The sequence below is a fragment of the Trichosurus vulpecula genome, chromosome 8 (assembly GCF_011100635.1).
Source record: "Trichosurus vulpecula isolate mTriVul1 chromosome 8, mTriVul1.pri, whole genome shotgun sequence".
Lineage (NCBI taxonomy): Eukaryota > Metazoa > Chordata > Mammalia > Diprotodontia > Phalangeridae > Trichosurus > Trichosurus vulpecula.
In genome coordinates this window covers 115,284,751-115,309,149 of record NC_050580.1, presented here as the reverse complement: position 1 = coordinate 115,309,149, position 24,399 = coordinate 115,284,751, and positions in this window count along the sequence as shown.

Sequence of the window (24,399 nt, the reverse complement as noted above, 5' to 3'; positions counted from 1 at the left end):
GATTACCTGCAGCACCAAATGTTAAGTGTGATGGTAGTTAAAGCTCTCATAACCTAGCCTCTTCCTAGCTTTCCAGTCTTCTCACCCTCCGCGTTCCTCCACAAGTTCTGTGATCCAGCAATGGTGCCCCGCTTACAGTTCCTCTTGGAATGCTCTCCCTCGTCCCTTCTCCCTTTAAGACTCAGCTCAGATCCCATCTTGTGCACGGTCTTTCCTAGCCCTTGGCTAGTGCCTTCCCCCTCTGAGATTACTTCCCATCTATTCTGCTTATATCTTGCTTGTTTGTCCTTTGTTTTTCAAACAGAATCTGTGACTTCACTCTGTCATGTCTTGACTTGTGCATGAATTGGATTTAAGTGAGAAAGAGTTGCACAAAGTCATCAGCTCCACTGTCTCTTCCAGGGTCATTGAAGTCCAGTGGCAAGACGAAAGGCAGGATGACTGGCAACGGCTCAGGATGCAGTGGATGGCCTTGTCTTTTCTGATGTTTGACCAAGCTCTAAGCACTCCGTAGCACTTGCTTCGACAGCCTTCATGGCTGTTGGAACAAATTATTCTTATCCTCCCATTCTACGGGAAGAAGTCTTGGGATAGACACCCTCCCAACTCACTAATGACTTTGCGGTCCACTGGCTACCCTCAACCTGGACTAGCCCGTCTGCCAAGATGATTTACAGGGGTGTAGTCACTGCCCATGCTACAACTTCCTGGAGCCACATGTGAGAGTGGAGTGAATCAGTAGATACCAAAGGTGGGTGAGCAGCTCTGAAAAAGGCTTGGCAAGCCTTCACACCAGATGAATACCCATACACCCCATGTATTTACATGTACTTACTTCCAGGTTTCCCCCTTTAGGATGTGAACTTCTTGAGGGTTATTGTTCAATCATATCTGACTCCTTATGACCCCTTTTTGGGGTTTTCTTGTCAAAGATATTGGAGAGGTTTGCCTTTTCCTTTTTCAGCTCATTTTACAGATGAGGAAACTGAGACAAACAGGGTGAAGTGACTTGTCTAGGGTCACACAGCTAGTAAGTGTCTGAGGCTGAATTTGAATTCAGATTTTCCTGACTCCGAGCCTGGCACTCTAATCACTTCACTGCCCACCTGCCCCCCTTCTTGAGGGTAGGAACTGTTTTTGCCTATCTCTGTTTCCTCCACTTAGCATGATTACTGGAACATCACCATCACCATCACCATCACCATCACCATTATTATAACAACAAAAACAATAATAATAATAGTTAACTTAGACAGGCAGACAGACAGACAGATACAGATAGGCAGACAGACAGAGATAGATAGATAGATAGAGATAGATAGGCAGACAGAGATAGGCAGACAGACAGATAGAGATAGGCAGGCAGACAGACAGATAGAGATAGACAGACAGAGATAGGCAGACAGACAGATAGATAGATAGAGATAGACAGACAGATAGATAGAGATAGATAGACAGACAGATAGAGATAGATAGGCAGACAGACAGACAGATAGATAAATAGATAGAGCCTACCATACTCCAGCCACTTTGGTAAACACCTTACAAATATTTTTTCCTTTGATCCTCACAACAACCCTGTGTGATAGGTGCTATTATTATCCCCATTTTACAGACAGGAAACTTAGGCAAAGAGAGGTTAAGTGACTTCCCCAAGTCACACAGGTAATAAGTCTCTAAGGCTGGATTTGAACTCAGGTCTTTCTGAGCTCTCAGCCCAGCTCTCAATCTTTTCTGCCCCCAGCTGCTTCATATTAAGAACTTAATAAATGCTTGTTAACTGACTGATGGGATGGACATACACATCGCCCTTCTTCTTGAGATGTGTAAACTTCCTTTTACTGATTCCTAGTACACCTGTGGTGATTAAGTTATTCAATCGAATCATCCTATCCCATTTAAGCGATAAGACACTCAACCTCAATCAGAGGCTTTATACTAAGTGTGAAAAGTCTTTGGAAAACATTGGATCAAGTGGAATGGTGCCAGCTAGGAAATCTGCTCTAGTTGGCTGAGATGGCATCACATCCTCTGTCATGTGTAAAAGCATAAAGTTTGTTGGGATCAGGGAATCTCAATGAGAGGCAAGCTAGGAGACAGTGAGTTCTAGCCATACGGGAGAAGGAGCAATTTGGGCGGAGGAAGGAAATGTTTCAGCTTTGACCTTGGCCTTGGTCTCCTACCCCCAACCCCTTGCACCTTGAGAGATTAAAGTGTTTGGAGGCCCTTGGACTTTCTAACTTCTCGTCGATAACCTAGCGTCATTTCCAGATCAGCCCATGGTAGTATCTGAATCAAAAGCCAAGGCCAGGCTGGACATGTACTTACAGCTTTAGAAGAAGTCCAGCAAAGAAACTACACCATACCCAACGGGAACTTCTCTAGCACCCATGAATGGGAGAAAAGAACATCCAGGAACCAGTAGTCACTTCGCCATATGTGCATTTAAACCCAAGCCCATTTACCCCTAGACTTTATATGAACTTGTAGGATAGAGTCACAGACTTTTAGGGAGGTACTTTGCAGTAACTGTTTTTATGGTAAGATCTTCAGTAAATACCCTTTTCTAAAAGCTACTTGATTCTGGGTGACTGAAATGGTGATCTTGGAGAAAACACATCAGTGGGGTCTTGAGCCAATGACAGAGAATACTCCTAGGATACTTCTGGGGAGATGTAGCCTTGCTCTGGGACCTGATGCCTATTTATGAGAGTGGGTGTTGGGCTAAAGACCCGAAGAACTTAGATGGGCTTTATCTCTAAAATAGGCAGTTTAAGTATCTTTATCTTCATTTTACAAATGATGAAACTGAGGCAGAAAGGGAAGTGAATTGCTCATGGCTACACAACTTATAACTAGTATGTTGTTATTCAGTCATTTGAGTATGCCTGACTCTTTGTGACCCCATTTGGGGTTTTCTTGGCAGAGATACTGGAGTAATGTGCCATGTCCTCCAGCTCTTTTTACAGATGAGGAAACTGAGACAAACAGGATGAAGTGACTGGCCAAGGTTCACCCAGCTATTAAGTGTCTGAGCATGGATTTGAGCTTAAGAAGAGCTGTCTTCCTGACTTCAGGCCTGGCACTCTATCTATCATGCCACCTAGATACCTTTCAGACTACTGAGCAAATGTCCAGCTGCTCTAAAGGGTAGTGTAAGACTATCCCATGTCTGCTATTGCATCTTTAAATCAGACTGTTTTTTGGGGGAGGAAACTTTAAAGACCATCTTCTTCAGAAACTGGGAATCATTGCCTTATTAAGACAGTGAGCCTATGCTAGGGGGCTCTTTCAGCCAAAATAAACAAATCAGTCTTCTGTACCTGTGTGTTGACTCATCAATGAGTCAACCTTGGTGCTGTAGAGCTCCCACCACCCTCCCCGTTCCTTCCTCCCACCACTACCCCAAAGCACAGCACCCCACTGTGGCCTCTTCACTTTAGTCATTGTCCCTATTTGGCAACCCTTTCCCTCAAGAGTTCACTGATACTATACTTCCCTACTCCCTCCAGTCCTATATATGTCTCAGCTCCTCAGCGTCAGACTTTAATTTCCTTCCAAGGCACATTAATTAGTCTGATAAACTCATTGCACCAAAGTGCTGATGGAAGAAGGTTATCTTCTTTACAATACAGATGAAGTCATTACAAAGGTCCCCGATCATCAACAGAGAAAGATATATTAGAGGTAGATGGATGGATAGAAGGCCTCTCAAGGGCTTTTACAGGTTAGATATAGGCCTTTAAGGCTTTTATAGACTTAAAATTATGAATCAAGAATATAATTTAACAAGCATTCTTTCTTATAATAAAATTTGCTCTTGTATCTTAAAGGTTTGCCAAGCCTTGATCTAGTCTGCAAGAGATTGAGGCCCTGAGAGACCACAGATTAAACCATAACAACCATAAGTAGGATCATTAAGATTTAGAGTTGGAATAACATTTAGAGAGCAATTTCTGCCCTCATATTTTAGAGATGAGTTTAGAAACTAAAGGTCCTAGAGGGGGAAGTAATTTGCACAAAATTGCACAAGCAATGGTTAAAAGAGTTAGGATTTGAACCTGGGTCTTCTGACCCAAAATTCCATGGTATTTTTTTCCCCTCTAACCAAAGCTACACAGTAAAAGTCAATTGCAGAGGTAGGGCTGAAAAAACAATTCAGACTCCAAATCTATTACTTTTTCTTTTCCATATTGTATAAATGATTTATTCTCAAAGCATGGGCCAGTCCCAAGTTTCAGCTCAGTGTGCCACACATTGTTCAGGGCTCATCCTTGCAATGGTATGCACAAGTAAGCTTCTTGACTCACTTAGTATGCTAGATTTCTTAGGCGAAAAGATGACACTAAGTTATGACCAAAAATATTTTGAGAACTACTAGATTAAGAGGTCATTCTGGATTTCTCTTTTGGTTCACTCTGATCTTCAGGTGCGAAAATAATACTGGGTCAAAGTTTCCTTTGCGGCCTGTAGATATGCACTTGATGAGTGGTGGAGTCCTTGGATAGGTCAACTGGTCAGTTGGTTACTGCATTAAGCATTGGAAATATTATTGTTGTGTTGCTTCAGTCATGCCCAACTGTTCATGACCCCATTTGGGGTTTTCTTGGCAAGAATACTGGAGTGGTTTGACATTTCCTTCTCCAGCTCACTTTCCATATGAGGAAACTGAGACAAACAGGGCTAAGTGACTTTCCCAGAGTCACACAGCTAGTATGTGCGAGAGGCTGGATTTGAACTCAGGAAAATAAATCTTCCTGATTCTAAACCCAGCACTCTATCTATTGTGCCCCTTGGGTGCCCATTGGAATTATAAAGTAAGGCAAAAACAGAGCCTCTACCCTATAGGAACTCTCATTCTAGTGGTTAAGGAAACATTCAAACAACTATACACATATAATGATAAACATTTGTTAAGTGTCTACTATGTGCCAAGCACTGTGCTAAACATTCAGGATATGAGTCAAAAAACAGTCCCTGCCCTGAAGGAGCTCATGATCTCATGAGAGAGAACCAACAAATAAATATGTATGAGCAAGTTATATGCAAGATAAATAAGAAATAATTAAAAAGGAGATGGGGATTCAGAAAGACTTTCTATAGAAGATGTGGTTTTATTTGGGACTTAAAGGAAGCCAGTAAGCAGAGATGAGGAGGGAGAGCATTTCAAGTACAAAAAAAGCCAGGAGAAGGGCAGCTACGTGGCGCAGTGAGTAGAACACTGGCCCTGGAGTCAGGAGGACCTGACTTCAGATCCGGCCTCAGACACTTGACACACTTATTAGCTGTGTGATCTTGGGCAAGTCACTTAACCCTAATTGCCCTGCCTTCCCCCCATAAAATAAAATTTAAAAATCCAGGAAAAAAATGCCCAGAGCCAAGAGATGAAGTGTCTTGTTCATGGCTCAACAAATAGGCCAGTGTCACTGGATCAAAAAGTATATGTGGGGGAGTAAAGTTTATACTTTATTAAAGATTAAAAGGTAGAAGGGAGTTAAGTCAAGAAGAGCTTTGAATCCCAGACAGAGAATTTTTTATTGATCTTGGAGGTGATAGGGAGCCATAGAAATTTACTGAGTAGGGAAATGACATGGCTGGATCTGTGCTTTGGGAAAATCCCTTTGGTGGCTAAATGGTGGATGGATTGGAGTGGGGAGAGATAGGAGGCAGGCAGACCCACCAGCAGAATATAGCAATGGTCCAGATGTGAGGTGATGGGGGCCTGTATGAGGGTAATGGCCGTGTCAGAGAAGAGAAGGTGCCATATTTGAGAGGTGTTGCAAAGGTGAAATTGACGTGCCTGGGCAACAGATTGAATGTGGGAGGTGAGAGGTAGTGAGGAGTTGAGGATGACACCTAAGTTGCCAGCCACAGTGCGCTGGGATGATGGGGGGACTCTAGCCATTGTGGGAGTTGGGAATGAAGAAGACCCAGAAAGTAATACAGTAATAAGGAAGGTAAGAGGCAGGGAGGGTTTGGGAGAAAAGGTAATGAGTTCAGTTTGGGACACGTTAAGTTGAAGATGCCTACTGGACATCCACTTCAAGATGTCTGAAAGGCAGTTGGAGATGCAAGACTGGAGGTCAGCAGAGAGGTTAGGGCAAGATAGATAGTTTTGAGAATCACCAGCATAGAGATGGTAACTAAATCCATGGGAGCTGATGAGATCACCAAGTGAAGTAATACAGAGAGAGGAGAGAAGAGGGCCCAGGACAGAACCCCGTGGGACACTGATGGTGAGAGGGTGTGATCTGGATGAAGATCCAACAAAAGAGACTAAGAAGGAGTGGTCAGACAGGTAGGAGGAGAACCAGGAGAGAGGGGTGTCATGAAAACCTTGAGAGAAGAGAGTATCAAGGAGGAAAGAGTGATCAACAGTCAAAGGCTGTAAAGATGTCAAAGAGAATGAGGAAGGAGAAAAAGCCACTGGATCTGGTGATTAAGAGATCATTGGTAACTTTGCATAGAGCAGTTTCAGTGGAATTGATAAGGTTAGAAGCTGGCTTGTAAAGGGGTTAAGAAGAGAGGGAGAGGAGAAAACATGGAGGCGCCTGTTGTAGATGGCCTTTTCAAGTTTAGCCACAAAGGGCAGAAGAGATATAGGATGATAGTGGGGATGGAAGGAGCAAGTGAGAGCTTTTTGAGAATGAGGGAGACATTGGCGTGTTTGTAGGCAGTAGGAAATGAGCTAGTAGACCAGGAGAGATTGAAAATAATTGATAGAGGGGGGATGGCAGAGGGGACAATCTGTTGGAGGAGATGGGATGGAATGGGATCATAGGAGTAGGCTAGCTTTGGGAAGGAGTAAGGCTACCTCATCATGTGAGACAGGGGTGAAGGGGAAGTTATTGGCAGAGGGTATACAAAATGAGGAAGAGGGGAGAAGAGGGAGCTTACAGTTAATGGTTTCAATTTTTTCTGTAAAATATGAGGCAAGGTTCTCAGTAGAGAGGGTGGGGGGTTAGGGAGCCATGTAGGAGGTTTAAGGAAGGATGAAAAGGTTTGGGAGAGCTGCTGTGGAGAATGGGATAGTGAGTTGATGAGAGAGGCAGAATGAGATTGCCTAGCAGCAATGAGGGCCCAGTCAATGTTGTGTGATGTAAATTTGCAGTGGACCCAATCAGAATTATTGCATGACTTTCTCCGCCTTTCTTCAGCAGCATGTGGGTAGGAGCACAGATGGCAGTTGGAGATACGAGTGACCAAAGGCTGGGGCTTGGCAGAGTGCAGAGAGCTAGGGACTCGAGAGTATAGATTGGATTGGTTCACCAAGGGGTCAGAATGGGGAAAAGAGAAGAGAGTGCTTAATGCAGAGGAGTGGTTAATGCTAACGGAAAAAAATTGAGGGGTCAAGGGAATAGAGGTCACATTATAGACAAAGAGTTGAGTTAGGTAAGGGAAGGCAGAAGAAGTGGAAAACCAATAGATTATGGTTGGATAAGGGGATTTTGGAGTTCTTGAACATGGAAGAGGTACATTTGTGGGTGATGGCATAAATGGAAGGTCAGCTTAGAAGAGACACCCTAGCCATTATGGGAGTTGGGAACGGAGGACACCCAGAAAGACCTAAAGCCAAAGACAGGATTCAAGTTGAATCTTCAAGGAATCGAAGGAAGCCAGGAAGGGGAGATAAGGCAGGAAGAATATTCCAGGAATGGGGAACAGCCAGAAAAAAAGAGTGAAGCTGGGAGATGGAGTATCATGTTTAAGGATCAGAAAAAAGACCAATGTTGTTGAATTGGAATAATGGGAGGAAGTAAGACAGGCTAGAAAGGTAGGAAGGGGCCGGGTTGTGAAGGGATTTAAATGCCATACAGAAGGTTTTATATTTGATCCTGTAGGGTAGGTAATAGAAAGATACTGGAATTTATTGAATGAGGAGTGGGCCAAATGACAAGGTCAGACCTGTGCTTTGGGAATATCACCTTGGCAGTGGAGTGGGAGAGAGACTTAAGGTCCAGCAGTCCAGGTGTGAGGTGATGAAGGCTTACACTAGTGTGGCAGCTGTGTGAGAGAATACAAAAAGACATATTTAAGAGTTGTTGAGGATGGCATCAAGGTTATGCACCGGGGTGACTGGGAAGAGATGGTACCCCTTGCAGCTGTGAGGAGAAGAGTTTGGGGTGGTAAGGAAAAGAAGATAATGAGCTCTGGTTTGGATATGACATTTGAGATGCCTTTGGGAATCCAATGTGAGATGTTCAAAAGGGATTTGGTGACATAAGACTGGTGCTCAGGAAAGAGATTAGGGCTGGATATATAGATTGGGAAATTATCTGTGTAGAGATAATAATTGAGCCTATTGGAGTTGATGAGATCATCAATTGGGATAGTGTATAGGGAGAATAGAAGAGGGCTTAAACCAGAACCTTTAGACTCACCACACTGTTAGAGCACATGGCCTGAATAGAGATCTATCAGAGGAGACTGAAAAGCAGCATTTCAGCAGGTAGCAAGAGAACCAGGAGAGAGCATTGTCAAGAAAACCTAGAGAGGAAAGAGTATGCGATAGCAAAGGGTGATTGACAGTGTCAGAGTCTGCAGATAGGTCAGGAAGGATGGGGGTTGAGAAAACTCTTTTAGATTTGGCAGTTAAGCAGTCATTGACAACTTTGGACATAGGAGTTCAGCTGAAATACGAAGTTTGAAGACAGATTGTAGATGGTTTAGATGCAAGTCAGAGGAGAGGAGGAAGAGGCATTGAGTATAGATGGCTTTCTCAGTATTTAGCCAGAAGGTAGAAGAGAGATGTAAGATGAGGGGCAATGAGGCTGGTTAGATCAAAAGAAGATTTTTTAAAGCATCACTTAGGATAAGGACATAGTGATAATAACTTCTGATGTTTCCAGAGTGCCTTAAATTATTGTTCTTTTGTCACAACAACCCTGTGAGATGGATAATGTATTAGGATCAGAGTATTTAAAGGTGGAAGGGACCTTCTTTAGACCCAGAGAGGGAGTGACTTGCCCAAGATCATACCAGCAGCAGTAAGTGGCAAAGTGAGGATTTGAACCCAGGCCTCCTAACTCTGACATTTTCATACTCCCACAGTTCCTTAGCAGTAAAATCTTAGCTCTGTGGGTAATTTGCACAAAGGCCCTATAGAGTTTTTCCTATTCATTTCAGGAAGAAAAATCATTCCAAAGGCCAGAATACCACTCATTTGGTGGCTGTAATTCCGAGCATCCTTGTGGGCACTACCATTTAGGCATCTCTAACAATGCCTCCGTCACATCTGCTGGGAGGATGCATAGGAAGGTATTAGAGGAAATGAAGCCTCTTCTGTTGTATTTTCCAGGTAGTCTTGAAGCCAAGACTTCTATCATATCAGTTGGGGCTGTCTCTTTGTTTTCAGTGGGCAATTTGGTAGAATATAATTAGGAGTGTGCTGCTGAAGAGACAATTCTGTGAGCCATCCCTGCTTAGCCCCACGATTTCCATGGCAACATTGGTTGCCTGGAGGCTCCTGCTCCACCAATTTCATCTGTAATTAGGGTCCTCTTTGGAAAGGCGCCATTTACACTACCCAGAGTTTTCCTAGCATGGACATGATCTTGGAGTGGCATTTTTAAAGGGCTTGGGATTCTAAACGGTCAGAAACCTCAGAAAAAATGGAGAGGCTTTGGTCATTGGTTCATGCTACCATGTACCCTGGTGTATACAAAGTATACAACTCCCCCCCTCCCACTGTCAGTCCCTGCCTCCCCCAACCCCAGCCTTTAATCCTTGCAATGGTATTGCAGATGTTTGGGAATGGAACAAGACCAGAATAGCATCACAGAGTGTTAGAGCTGGAAGGAACCTTAGAGATTAAGGTTTCCTCATTTTGCCAAGAAGGAAACTGAAGATCAGGGGAGCGACCAAGGTTACTAGGATCCAGCTCTTCTGAAATCTGGGCCCAAGCTACATATGGACAGTATTTCAGAATGATTGTGTTCAGAGGCTCAGGACAAGAAGAAATCCCTAAGCCTTTGAAGAGCCTCATCTAACTTGGCTTCCTCCTGTTGGGTCCAGGGTGCCCCTGAATTGAACACATGGAGCAAAATGGGGAGCCCAAGCCACAGCTCCTCAAAAGTGACCTCCATAGGATCATAGACTTTAGAGTATGAAGAGGCCTTAGTTTAGTTTATTGGTTTAGTCCAATACCCTTCATTTTATAGATGAGGGAAATGAATGATAGATCAATTGACTTGCTCAATGTTACATAGAAAGGAAGTTATAAGGAGAGGGCAGAATGGCATAGAGTAGTGGTACTCAAAGTTTTGGCCTCAAGATCCCCTTACACGCTTAAAAATTATTGAGAACCTCAAGTAATTTTTTTTATGTTGTTATAGAAATTTGTTGTTCAGTCACTCAGTTATGTCTGACTCTTTGTGACCCTGTGAACCATAATGTCTATGGGGTTTTCTTGACAAAGATACTGAAAGTGGTTCACCATTTCCTTCTCTAGCTCATTTTACAGATGAGGAAACTGAGGCAAACATCGTTAAGTGACTTGCCCAGGACCATACGGCTAATAAGTATCTGAGACTGCACTTGAATTCAGGTCTTCCTGACTCTAGACCCAGTACTCTATCTACTGATTCACCTAGTTGCCTATATTACTATGAAAATAGTTTTGACTTTAGGGGTCTTCTGAAAGGGTCTTGAGCAGAGGTGTCAAATTCACCAAACTCCCAGTGCCACTGAATCAGATTAAAATATAATTAGGAGATGTTTAATAATGTAAATGAAAACATAATACAACACAGGTAATGTTAATTTGTTGTTTCCTAAGAGAATATATAGCCCACAGGGATTTGTATCTATCTGAATTTGACTCCACTGGTCTTGGGACTTCCAGGAGTCTCAGGACCACACTTTGAGAACCCCTGTTATAGTAGAAAAGACACTGAATTGGAAACCAGAGGATGTGTTGAGTGCCTTCTCTGCTACCTATTAGCTATGTGATTTGGGGGCAAATCCCTTAAACTCTCTGAACCTCGGGTCCCTCTTCTTTCAAATGAAGGGCTTAGATTATGTGGCCTCCTAAAGACTGTTCCAGATAGAAAATAATGATCATGATTAGAAGACAGGTTTTCTGAATTCAAATCCAGAGTGTTTTCTATAGTGCTGCCTCTCCTAACCATATGAATCCAAGGAAATGCCATTCCTAAATGGGGCTATTTCTGTCCAGAGACCTCACCTCTGACATGTCTGGAGTCTGCACACAGGGTCTATTCAGCTTATAAAACCAGACAGGAAGTGCCTGCTATGTGGTGTGTGTGTGTGTGTGTGTGTGTGTGTGTGTGTGTGTGTGTGAGAGAGAGAGAGAGAGAGAGAGAGAGAGAGAGAGAGAGAGAGAGAGAGAAATAGAGTGTATGCATATGTGTGTATGCATGTACTGTAATGAATAGTGGCCTTTTCTCAGAATCACCAAACCCAATGCAACTGTAGTGCTGGAGGGGCTGTTAGAGATCACCTGTTCCAAATTTCTCATTTTGCAGATTAAGAAACTGAGGCCCAGGTGAGGGGAAGTGCTTTTCCCAAGGGGACACAAGCAGTTCCTTTTTGTGGGGTAGCTGAGTCTAGTCACCAAGCCAAAGATTTAGCTTTAGATCGCTTTGCAATCTGACCCCAACGTATCTCTCCATCCTCATGGGATATTATGACCTTTCATGCCTTCTGAAATCTAGCCAGACTGGCCTCTCTGTTTCTCCTGCGCTGCAATCCATCTCCAGTCTTCTTACTTTTACATAGGTCATCCCTTGAACTTGGACTGCACTCCCACCTTCACCTCCACCTAATGGATTACCCTTCTTCCTTCAAGATATAGCTCAAAGACCACCTTCTATACAATACCCTTCACTTGCTAGTGCCCTTCCTCCCTAACTACCGTGTACCTATTCTGAATATGCTCTTAAAACAGTCCTTGTCAGATTGTAGGCTTCGCAAGAGCAAGGACCATTTTATTTGTCTCCTAGCATCCAGTAAAGCTCCTCCTTGTGCAGCTGGATCTACACTAGCGTGACACTGACACATAGTAGGCACTTAATAAATGCTTGCCTATTGCTGATTGGCTATGATGGTCCTATTTTATCTCAGCATTGATTGTATCAAGGGAAGTGTTTGCCCTTGGTGTTGCCAACTGACCTCTGCCTTGGTTGACTTCCACATCGAATGACTTTTCCTTCCTTCCACTTATTGGGGTAGATGTATAGGAGGGGCGAAGAAAAAGCCTTAGACGAAAATCCTCAGCCCATGATGACAGTGTTCACTGGAGAGGTTCTGTGATTTCTGCTAGAGTTCTGTTCCAAGGGGAGCTAGCTAGTACCTCTCATCCACCCTACTGATGAGGAGAAGGCTCTATGTCATCACTGCTGATGCTTTTTCAACACTTTCTTCATTTCTCAGGGCTCTACTTCTTCTGCTATGGTTTTAAAAATTATTTTAGGGGGAGCAGGAGCAGGAGCAGGAGCAGTGAGGACTTTTCCGTAGGTTCATAGGCTTAGAGCCAAAAGGAACCTTGCAAGTCCTCTGGTCCAAGCTTTCATTTTACAGATGAGGAAACGGAATCAAAAGGAGGCTAAATAACTTACCCAGGGTCACACAGTTAGATAAGTGTCAGAAGCAGGATTTGTACCCAGGTCTTCTTTCTGACTCCAGGGCTAGCTCTCTATTCACCGTTTCACATGTAAGGGAAGAGAGTAGTAATTGCTGAATATGTTTTCCCTGGAGCCTGAGAAAAGAAAGAGAAGAAAGAAAATGGTATTGTACTCTATAATAGATACTAAATAAATTTTAACTTTCATTGCTCTAGACTTCCTCTAAGCAACTGGGAAATAAAAACAAAAAACCAAACCAAACCAAACCACTACCTCCTCCCCATCCCCTTGGTGAAATAAAACTATTTTGTTTAAAAACTTGTTAATTTTTAAATTTAAATATACTTCTGCGATCAGGTATAAGCTCTGCTTAACAGCCCTTTTATCAAAAGGAAGTTGTGTGTCAGACCTCATGTTGGACCAAGTATTCGGAAGGCAACCTGGCAGTGTGGGGAGAGCTTTGGCTCTGGAGTCAGAGAATCTGGGTTAAAATCTGACCCCTGATGCTCACTAGACAAGTCGCTTCATCTCCCTGTGTCTGTTTGCTCACGCCCACTCACCAAGGCAATATAGCCCACAGGTGACCCATGTGGCACCTGCTCCCCTCTTCTCTTTTTCTGGACTAGCTCACTGAACCCAGTCTGTTTCCACTGGCAGATTAGGGGGAATTATCTAAGGGAGGACCACCCATGGCCCAAATACTGACAACTCTTTCTTAAGGTCCTTGGCATAATTTGTGTGTGTATGTGTAGCAGGGGTGAGAGTGTGGGAGTGTGGGAGAACACTGCCATTGCTCGCCATTGTGTCTCCAGAGCCCCTATCTCTGTGTTTCCAAGCCACACACAGCAGTCACAATGATACCATTAACTTTTAAACATGACATTTACTAAAGAAGACAAAAGCAAAGAGGAGTATAACTTTTATTTAATCAAAAGCAAATAGAAGAATAATTGAAACACGATTCCACCCAAAAACCTGGTTCACATTCTCCCATCAGTGCACATAGCGTCCTTGGGGGAAAAAATGGGTACACACTACAGGTACCCACCAGTGATATACTGAGTAGTAGACCCTGGACTATAGGTCTGAATATCCTTGGTCTTTTGAAGGATCATATCGCCTCTATTTGCTTACCTTCTGAGCTTCTCTGTTTTCCTGATGGATAAAGACACTCTTCTGCTATTCTTGGTCTGTTGAAACAATATTAGCTTTGTTTAGCACATGGTCATCCTTGGCAGGGCCCTGAGAAATTGTCATATCATCTTTTACCAAAAATGTAACAGTATCTCATTCTTTCAGCAAAATAGCCATAAGCATAAGGTCTGCAGTTTTCCAGGTCTCTGCCTTACCTGGCACTTAATTCCAAAACAAATACAGACTATCCAGCTTTTCACACAAGTTTCTTTCTGTCCTCTCCAGTAGGATCCCAGTAACAGCACAGCTCCTACAAAAACAGGTATGCCATCCATCCCCTTCTCCTTCTCTCTTTCTTACGCCATGGAGGACAACAAAAGGCAACACAGGTACCTTTGAGGGGTTTTCCCTCTGGAGCTGTCGAGGATGACAAAGGGAAATACAGTCTTCCTTTGTGCTATACCTCCTTTTTTGAGGCAACATAGCCTTTCTCCAGTCAGTCAGCTCTCATCAAAACAATGTCTCTCTCGTCTAGTCAGCACACCTCCCAACAAAGCAGCTAAAAGGTCTGTCTCCATTCTAATATCTCAGTTCAAGCAAGTGCTATTGTCTCATTCTGTTTTGTGTTTTCTGACTTCTAGTGTTGTAGCTTCTATAAGCAGCTTTTCTTTTCACCTTCTGCCCCCAACTTCTGATTCTTCCTATGTTCTGTTTCTTATTTCTAAGCCCTCCAACCAGGGTCTTGTCACAAGTAGCAATCTATCTCTAACTTGAGATGAAAACCCAAATCCATAGTTCTACCAGATACGGTACAAGCAGACAATACATATTTTTTCCTATAGTCTACAAACAGTTCTTTTAGTATTTCTCAGCTATAAAACTTTGAAAACAGCCTTACATAAATGAGTTGATGAGTCTTGCTATGTAGTCTTGGTGTCTCTGAAAAAAACACAGGATAATTGACAGGTATACTGTGAGACTTTTTTCCCAATTCAAGCAATAGAGACACTAGGAAATTAGCCATTCTATAGAGAGTAACCAGGGTCTTCCTGTGCCTTGCCATTACATGGGGCCTGTAGAGAGGAGCTGATTCTTTAGGTGAATAGGACCAGGAGGAGGTCATGGAAAAATCACAGAACTGAGCTAGCATGGCTCTACCTTCAAGTTGTATCTGGACAGCTTATCTTGGATGAAACTCCTAGAATCATAGAACTTTAGAGATGGAAGAGATCTCAGAGATCATCTAATTCAACCCTCTTATCTTACAAATAGGGAAACTAAGGCACATAGAGGTGATGAGACTTTTCCAAGGATACACAGGTAGTAAGTAGTAGAGCTGGGCCATGTTACGATTGAAATCAGGGTAAACTGAGGCACAAAGTTTGGAATTTGTTAACAAAGAATGAATTTTCCAACAAAAAGGGTTTTAGCCTCCCCAGAAAAGCTAAGACCCTGAATGAGGGAGACAGCTTTCTTTATAGACAAAAGGAGGAGCATCAAGAATAGAAGGCAGCATTATAGCTGGGGAAAACAGTATGATTGGTTACAAAGCTTCATAAGTAAGAGGACTAATATGATTGGCTGGAAATTGGCAATGAGGGGCTAGCAAGAACCCCTCCTTCCATCCTTTTGCTAAGAAATGTTTATTGTTTGAATTCACCTGCTATGACAGTTCAGCGATGATGGACCAGACAGTGAACCCCGGATAACAGACCGGACTCTTTGATATCCACCTGCATCTTTCAAGAATAACAGATTCCTTGAGACAGAATAGAATAGTGATTAGCAAGAGAACTGAACTTCTAAACTTAACTTAGAGACAATGAGCGATTTACAGGAAAGCTGAATTTCCAAACTTAACTCTTAGATAAATGAAACATGATTTAGGCAGTTACAAAAAATGTAGGCAGTGACACAGAATGAAATCAATAAGAAAAAAGAATCAATTTGATTTTCTCAATTTTCAGTTGGGACTTCTGACTTCCAGATGGATTTTTTTGTTTTGTCTTTCCCTACTATACCAGGCTATGTCTGTAGTAAAGAAGGAACATGAAGGGGGATCCCTCCTTACCTCAGCCTCTTAATATTCCTGGCTTCCTTTAAGACTCAGCTAAAGTATCTCTTTCCATAGGAGATCCTTTTTGGTCTCCTCATCTACAAGTGCCTTCTTCTCTAAGATAATCTTCTATTTACTACGTTACATATTTTGTATGTACCTTTAATATACTTTTCTCCCATTTGATTTCAAGCTCCTTGAGGGCAGGAACTATTTTTGCTTTATCTTTATGTCCCTAGCACTTAGCACAGTATCTGGCACATATTAAGTTCTTAATAAATGTTTGTTGATTAAATGAAAGGATCTTGGGTTCCTTCCTAGAAAATATAGTCCTGTCATATGCAGGACCAAACCAAGTCAAAGGACCTCTTCTGACCTGGAAGCAATCACCTTGGTTAAAGTGAGAAAAGATAAATCCAGAGGCAGCTGCAATGGAAGTATCAGATGACAGAAATTCAATCTATTTTACACAAATTGGACAGCGTGATCGATGAGGATCCTTCATGGATTATCCCTAATAGCCGTCCACTTCTTTACAGGATCATGGCTATTGTGCACGATAGTGACCGATAACAGCCCTTATCCTCTAAATGATGAGGAGGCAGAATCTTCAGAAGTGACACCAAGCCACAGAAGTAGCTCTGTCATTGGCCCACCTGACCTGGGATGTTCAGCTCCCTACCTCCTAATGTGAAAAGTGCCTCAACCTGTAAAGGACAAGGAATGAAGTGTTCTGACCTTTTTAAATGGGGATACTAAGACCCTGTGCTTTCAAAGTGATCTAGCCAGGGCAGAAGTCATTGATAACAAATATGTGAGAACTCTAGAGTTTAGTGATTCCACATAGACCAAGTTCCTTCTTCCCTCGGAATTGAATGACTATAGATAAGGATGGGGGAGAAGAAGTGAGGAGGGTTTTTGAAATTTCACCTCCAAAATCCAGTATCAGAGATCAGAGACCACAGGAATCAAAGGCCTCTCTCTCTTTTGGCTTTATTGATTCTAAAGCCAATGGCCTTTCCAGCACCTAGCATTGTGCTAGTGACATACAGTTGGCACTCATACTTGTTGAACTGAACTGAGTTCTCTGTACCAAACTGCCTCCCTTGGAGCAGAGGGTTTGTTCTCCAGTTAGGATGTGGGGGAGTATGTTGCATTATGTTCTGAATCGAGTGGAAATGAATGAAAGCAAATGCTTATAAAGGACACAGGAAACAAACTACCATTATTTATTCCATTTTAGTAAAAAGTCTGCCTTCAGAAAAGGCAGAGATTGACACCTGTTGAGTAAGTTTTTATCTGAAAAAACCATCACCTGTCGTGTCTGAACAGGCTTTAGAGGCAAGGTCTTGGAGAGTTCTGTCTTAGGTTAAGTCTCCTTCCCAATGACATTCTTTTAATGAACAAGTCCCATTTTAAAAAAAAAATGAACCACCCATGTTTTCATGAGGCTAAAAGTATAATTGTTCCATCTGTGATTTTTTAAAAAGGAAAATCAGATTAAAAAAATGTTTTTTTTCCAGCAAGAGAATATTTTACACCTTCAATGTGGGTTGACTCAACCCACAAGTGTTATCTGTGGTGAAGTTATTTTTAACTGAGAACTAAAAAAAATGTTAATATTTTATGATGGAACCAAATTGATATGTTTGGCTCACTCTGGCTGCTGTTGTTTCAGAATCTCAGTTGTTATAAGCAGGACAGATGAGTCATCAGAGGGACTGGAATATTTGAGAAGGGATTGTTGATGTGGTTTGGGGGAGAGGGAATATAGAAGTGAAAGTGGTAATTATCCAAAGCTCTTATGAGCTTGGAATCCATTACTTCAAGGGTGGTCTTAGCCAATGTCAAGTCTTAAACTATCTCTGTGGCTAGCCAGAACCTTAACTCAGGCTGGGTCACCCTGGGACTTTGGCCCAGGGCATTGACATGATGGGGAGAGGAATTGGGGCTTCTTTCATTAGAGGGCATACTTCATTCCCACCTCTTCGGCCTTACTATCCTCTATCAACCTGTGCTGAGTCAATTCCTCTAGAGCTACCACCACAGATCCCTGTCACTTTGATACTCATCTCCTGGGCCCTACCTGAAGGGTAAGTAAAGACTGAACTCTCTGGCATGAGAGTATACATCTTCATACCATTCCAACTGGCAGTTGGACCATCCTTTGTACCACCACGGCCCATATTTGGCTCAACTTAGTTTTGCTTCAGGTGAAAGCATCCCTTGCTGCAGTCTAGGACAATGACAGCTATTCAGGGAAGCTGCAGTATGTGAGAGGCCAGAATGGGACAGTCACGTGAGGAGTTTAAAGATTCACCAGTTTGCTTACAGGTGGGTAAGGAAATCAGATTCTCATTTTTAAATGTTATGAAAAGCCCACCAGCTACTGCCATAATTCATCTCTTCAATCAACCAGCATTTAAGCGCTGACTACATGTCAGACACTGTGCTAAATGCTGGGATTATAAAGACAAAGGCAGAACAGTCCTTGTCCTCAAGGAGCTTAGAGTCTAACGGAGGAGATACCGTGCGTGCTCGTGTGTGTGTGTGAACATATACATGCATATATACATAGATACAATCTTATATGTATACATGTATAGAAACATACATAGAAGACCTATACAAAGCAATCTAGGATGGGAAGATGCTAGCAGTTGGGGCATCAGGATAGGCTTCCTTCAGAATGTCCAACACACCAGAGGGGGGCTTGAATAAATTCTGGAAGGAAACTTAGGGATTCTAAGAGGTAGAAGTGTAGATGGAAAGAAAGCATTGCAAACATGGGGAATGAGAAGGTAAAAAAGATGGTAGATGGAGTGTGGTACATGAGGAATGGCAAGTAGGTCAGTATAACTAGACTACAGATGTATACATACACATATGGGTATATACACACATATACATATATACATAAGTGTATATATATAATATATGTACATAAATATATATGTATATACATAAGTATATATAATTATATACGTGTATATATAATATATAAGTGTATATATAATACATATACATAAGTGTATATATAATACATACATAGGTGTATATATAATTAGTATATACATAAATGTATATACAATAGATATGCATAAGTGTGTATGTGTGTGTATATATATATATATATATATATATAGAGAGAGAGAGAGAGAGAGAGAGAGAGAGAGAGAGAGAGGGAGTAATATATAAAAAGACTAGAGAAGTAGGAAGGGGTCAGGTTGTGAAGAGCTTTAAATGCCAAACCAGAGTTTACATTTGATCCCAGAGGTAACAGGAAACCACTTAAGTTCAATGGGTTGTAGAGGGAGGGTGATATGATCAGACCAGGGCTTCAGGAAAATCGATTTAGCATTGAATTAGCAAAACATATTGGAAAGGGGAAAGACTTAAGGCAGGGCATCAATAGGAGGCCATTGCAGTAGTCTAGGAGAGAGGTGATGAAGGCCTTAACTATGGTGGTGGCTACATGAGGAGAGATGAAGAGACAGATGCAAGATATTGTGAGAGAAATAATCAAACTTGGCAATTGATTGGCTATAGCTATAAGCAGTTAGACAGCGGAGTATATGCACAGAGCACTCGACCTGGAGTCAGGAAGACCTAAATTTAAATCCTGCCTCAGACACTTTGCTGGTGTATGACCTTGGGTAAGTCACTTGATCTGTCTCAGTTTCTTCATCTGTAAACGGGAAGAACAACAGCTCCCTCATAGGGTTGTTTGTGAGGGTCAGCTTTGATAACACATATAAAATGCTTTGGAAACCTTAGCACAGGGTATGGACGCTAGTTGTTGTTAGTGGGATGAATGAGGATGGCACTAAGGTTGTAACCCTGGCTGACAGGAAAGAGGGTGGTATCCTCAGTGGCAGTAGGGAAAGGGGGTTGGTTTAGGTGCTCAAGGGTGGACCTTCAACTGAATCCAAACTTCACAGAACAAATCCCCTTGATAAAAGGATTTGTTCTGTAAAACTTGGACTCAGTCAAAGGACATCATTTGAGGACCTAGAGGGCCACATGTCGCCTCAAGGCTGCAGGTTCCCCACCCCTGGTTTAGGTTAAAAGATAAATTCATCAAATTTTGAGCACCAGCCATGAGCAAAGCACCATAAAAATACAAAACTACATAACATATTCCAGGACCCCAAAAGACTTACAATTTAGTGTGTCTAATATACCAGAGGTGCACCGCTAGGTGGTGCCATAGTGCGTAGAGCACCAGACCTGGAGTCAGGAAGACTCATCTTCCTGAGTTTGAGTTCAACCTCAAACACTTACTAGCAAGTGTGACCCTAGGAAAGTCACCTAACCCTGTTTGCCTCAGTTTCCTCATCTGTAAAATGAGTTGGAAAAGTAAATGGCAAATCACTCCAGTATCTTTGCCAAGGGAACCCCAAATGGGGTCACGAAGAGTCAGACACAACTGAACACCAACATACCAGAGATGTTTACGTGACTTTCTTTGCCTTTATCCAAACATCTGGATTTCCAAATGAACTTTTCCCAGTTGACCGCTACAGCCTTTGAAAGCATGAATTTTTAAAGAGTAGGAAACAAATAGGCACATGGCGTCTACCTCGCTCCCACTTTTCTAATGGGAAGAAGTGTGGATTTGGATACAAAAGACCCGAGTTCAAATCCTATGTGAACTTAGGCAAGTTTTTTACCCTCTCTGGGTCTCATCTGTAAAATGAGGGGGTGGCACTAATGACTCTTCTAGCTTAAAAATTCGACGGCCCCATGACTTGTCTGAGGTCACACAGCTAGCCAATAACTAGCTAAATACAAAAATCAACATGGCTAAAGGGAAAACTTGGAGCAGAGAGGGACATGATCATTGTCTTGAAATATTTACTTTATGTTGCTCCAAGACCACTAATAGGACTGAGGCATATTTCCACTCAACATAAGGAAGAATTTTTAAATAATCAGTTTCAATAATTAAATAATTGTGGTTGTGGTTCCATCACATGCCAATACTGTCCATGGGGTTTTCTTGGCAAAGATACTGGAGTGGTTTGTTATTTCCTTTTTCAGCTCATTTTATAGATGAGGAAACTGAGGCAAACAGGGTTATGTGACTTGCCCAGGGTCACCCAGCTAGTAAGTGTCTGAAGCCTGATTTGAACTCAGGTCTTCCTGACTCCAGGCCAGGCATTCTATCCACTCTGCCACTTAGCTGCCCTAGACATAAGGTACCAGCAGCAAGAATGGGTCTTTTTAAGGCTGAGCTCCATTGTGAATTTAGGGCCTGCTTCATAATTCTGTTCAATTCATCAACAATCTAGAGAATCAATCCCCGCAGCATTTAATCCAAGTCTTTTCTTCATCTTATTTTGAAAAAAGGTTTATTGGTGCCATTTATTATTATGCCAGTCATTTCTGGGGGAAAAAAACTTTCACTCAGATTAATTCCATCTTCACATCAAAGGAAAAATATTAATATTATACTCTGCATTTTGGGAACAAGTCTTCCAGAAACTTATTTGTATTGATTTTTCATTATTCTAAATTCAATCATCTTTCTACTTGAAGAGAAATGTCCAAATCAGAAGATTCCCTTCAGGCCCTTGGACATGTCTCCAACACAAGACAATTTATAGTAATATTTATAGGAAATCTTGAACAAGGAAAATGTCATAATACCATAAAACGTAATACTAGGTTATCATTTCACTTCTTCAAATGGAATAATAATCACATAATCTTTCTGGAATGTCCCTGGAGAAACACCACTCATCCCTCTTTGGCCCCTCCCCTTAAGGACTCTCCAGGAAGTAATCAAAGGAGACTTTTCCCTCTGATCCACGCCCCCATCTCTTCAGAATGGGGAAAGGTAGTATTCCTTTAAAGTGGGACATAGCTCTCATCCCTTCAGGGCCTGAGATAGGCAATAAGTTAACTAGAAAAGAGATATTTCTCTTTCAAAGTTTGGTTACCACTTGACCCATATTTTAGACCCCAAGCTTTCATTCTTGACCTTTTATATACTTTCCAAAAAGATAGATGTTAGGCCTGAGAATAGGGATTTTCACGGAGGGCCTTGCTTCCCGAGAAGTTTGATTAAGTACCTATCAAATTGTCTTCCTTTAGGTAAGTCTGGAAAGAACATTAGATTGGAGAATTATTTATTTCTTAATATTTTCAGAGAAAAAAATGTCATTCTCTTATATCATCCAGTCACTGAATCAAATGTTCTTTAATTCTTTTTCTCTTTTTATCAGTATGGAACCACATTTTTTAAATTTTTAAAAAATTTTATTTTTTTATGTATTTTTAGTTTTCAACATTTACTTTTATAAGATTTTCAGTTCCAATTTTTTCCCCTCTCCTTCCCCCTCCCCAAGACAGCATGCAATCTGATATAGGCTATATAGTATGGAACCATATCAAAAACTACCTCTTTAGTTCAACTGAAAATATTAAAAAATAAATATTTCTCCAGTCTAATTAGGCCCCTACTTATCTGCAGTGAAGAAGGAGATGGGCTTCATCATCTGAAACCTTTTCTTCATAAGTCCCTAGACCCTACATTTTCAGCAGGTGAGTCCATCTGAGGTCATTTGAAGGGAGCTCTTTCAATTCTTTTCTTACCTCAATCAATCAATAACCATTTATTAAGCAGCTATTACATGCCAGAGACATCTCTGGACCTCAGTCTTTCTGTTTACCTTCCTTCCTGCCACGGAGGAAGAGATGGTTTGTTTTTTTTTTCTGGCTGAGACTCACCCTTTCATTAATTTTCTTAATCTCATCTCCTTTCATCTTCTTTAATGCCATATGCCATCAATCACTTCCTCTTTCTCTTTCACTGACATCATCCCCTTGTGTGTATTATTGTCATTCATTTGTTTCAGTCATGTCTGACTCTTCATGACCCCATTTGGGGTTTTCTTGGCAAAAATACTGGAGTGGTTTGCCATTTCCTTCTCCACCCCTTGTGTGTACAAACACCTATATTAAAAACTTCCTTCACTCGACCACGCTGCCCTATCCTAAGCTACAATCTATTTTTCTTTCCTTCCACTGCAAAATATTCTGCAGAAGTACCTTAAGCCTTATGGCTGCTTACCTCACCATCCACTTCTTCTGCCCTTATCTCTTTTAAAGGTCAGCCTAATTACCTCCTAATTACCAAATTCAAAAGCTTTCCTTAGACACTATTATCCTTGCTTTTATGTAATATATGTCAGTGTTCACTAACTTCTCCTTGAAAAAATCTCCTCCAATGACATTATGTGATTCTGGTTCTCCTCCTGCCTCCCTGATCTTTCTCAGTCTCACAAAATATTAGAGCTGGAAAGTACTATAGAAATTATCTAGTCTTAATCTGTGAGTAAAGAAAATGATGCCCCAAGAAAACAGTGATTTGCCCAAGGTCAGATAACTAGCTATTGGTGGAGCCAATTTGTTGTGGTCTAGGCCTAGCTCAGATTAGTCTGGTGCTTCAGATTTGGAATTAGAATGAACTGAAACAATCATAGACCATCTAACAGTTAACAAAGAAAGTTTACCTAGCTGTTACAAGGAAGCGATATTCAACGAGGATCCTGCACTGATTCATCTGGGTTCAGCTTTCCTGCCTCTGTGATGGTCAAGCTGGTCTGCTGGTCAGAAACCTGAGGGAGGAACTACTGACTCCTTTTGTAATTAGGCCACCAGGAAGCTATGTCAGTGATTGGTCCCCAGGATCAATTTAGTCTCAAAGATAGTTTTAAAGGAAAAATTAGCCTAGAGTGCATGGAGAAGTATTGAGGGCTGAGGGAGACAAGGTCCAGGAACCCCAAGACTAGAGTTCTTAGATGGGGTCGTTGAGGGGGAGTGCCCCTCAAGGACCCGAGTACTGGAGAGGGTTGGGACTGCCTGGAATGAATTCACGATCTCAAACATTCTTTAAGTCAAGGTGGCAAAGATTTATTACACTTTACAGCGGGCAAGAGTTCTTAGGGAACCTGCAACCTTAGAGCAGTTCAGGGAAAGCTTAAATATGAGATTTGGGGGGTGAAACATGTCAATTAGGGTTTTGGGGTGGGATTAGGCAGTGGTTAAGGGGGTGGTCAGTTCTTAAAGGAACATGCACTTTTTGTATCTACTCTGCAGGTATCTTACCCCAAGTTCACTGGGAAATAGCCCAAGGAGGGGCTACCTGGGGGTGTGGTTTTGACCATGAAACATCACTAAGTCAATGGTCAAGGCTGGCTGAAGATGCCCAGGTTGCTTCCATCAAATGTCTTGTTAGACAAGATGAATGTAAGGGAGTATACATTTGACTATGTCTAGGATACTTATCAGGAAGGTCAGTAAGTAGCAAATATTGTTATGTCCCAGTGCACAGCCAATTAGCAATACACAAGGAGTTGGACCAATAAATTCTGTATGTGCAGCTGACTGCAGTATCAGGAGGACAGATAAGTGTTTTGCTAAGGCATGCTACCCTTGAACTGGAGAGAAACTGCTAGGGCCAATGCTTTGAAGTTAGAGAGAGATGTGATTTTAGAACTAGATGTGATTTTGGGATTGGGGTCCAGGCACAGGTACCCAAGCAGAGACTAAGGAGAAATGTAATGTTAGAATTAGGGTCCAAGCACAAGCACCCCATCAGTAGGGCTTTAAGATACG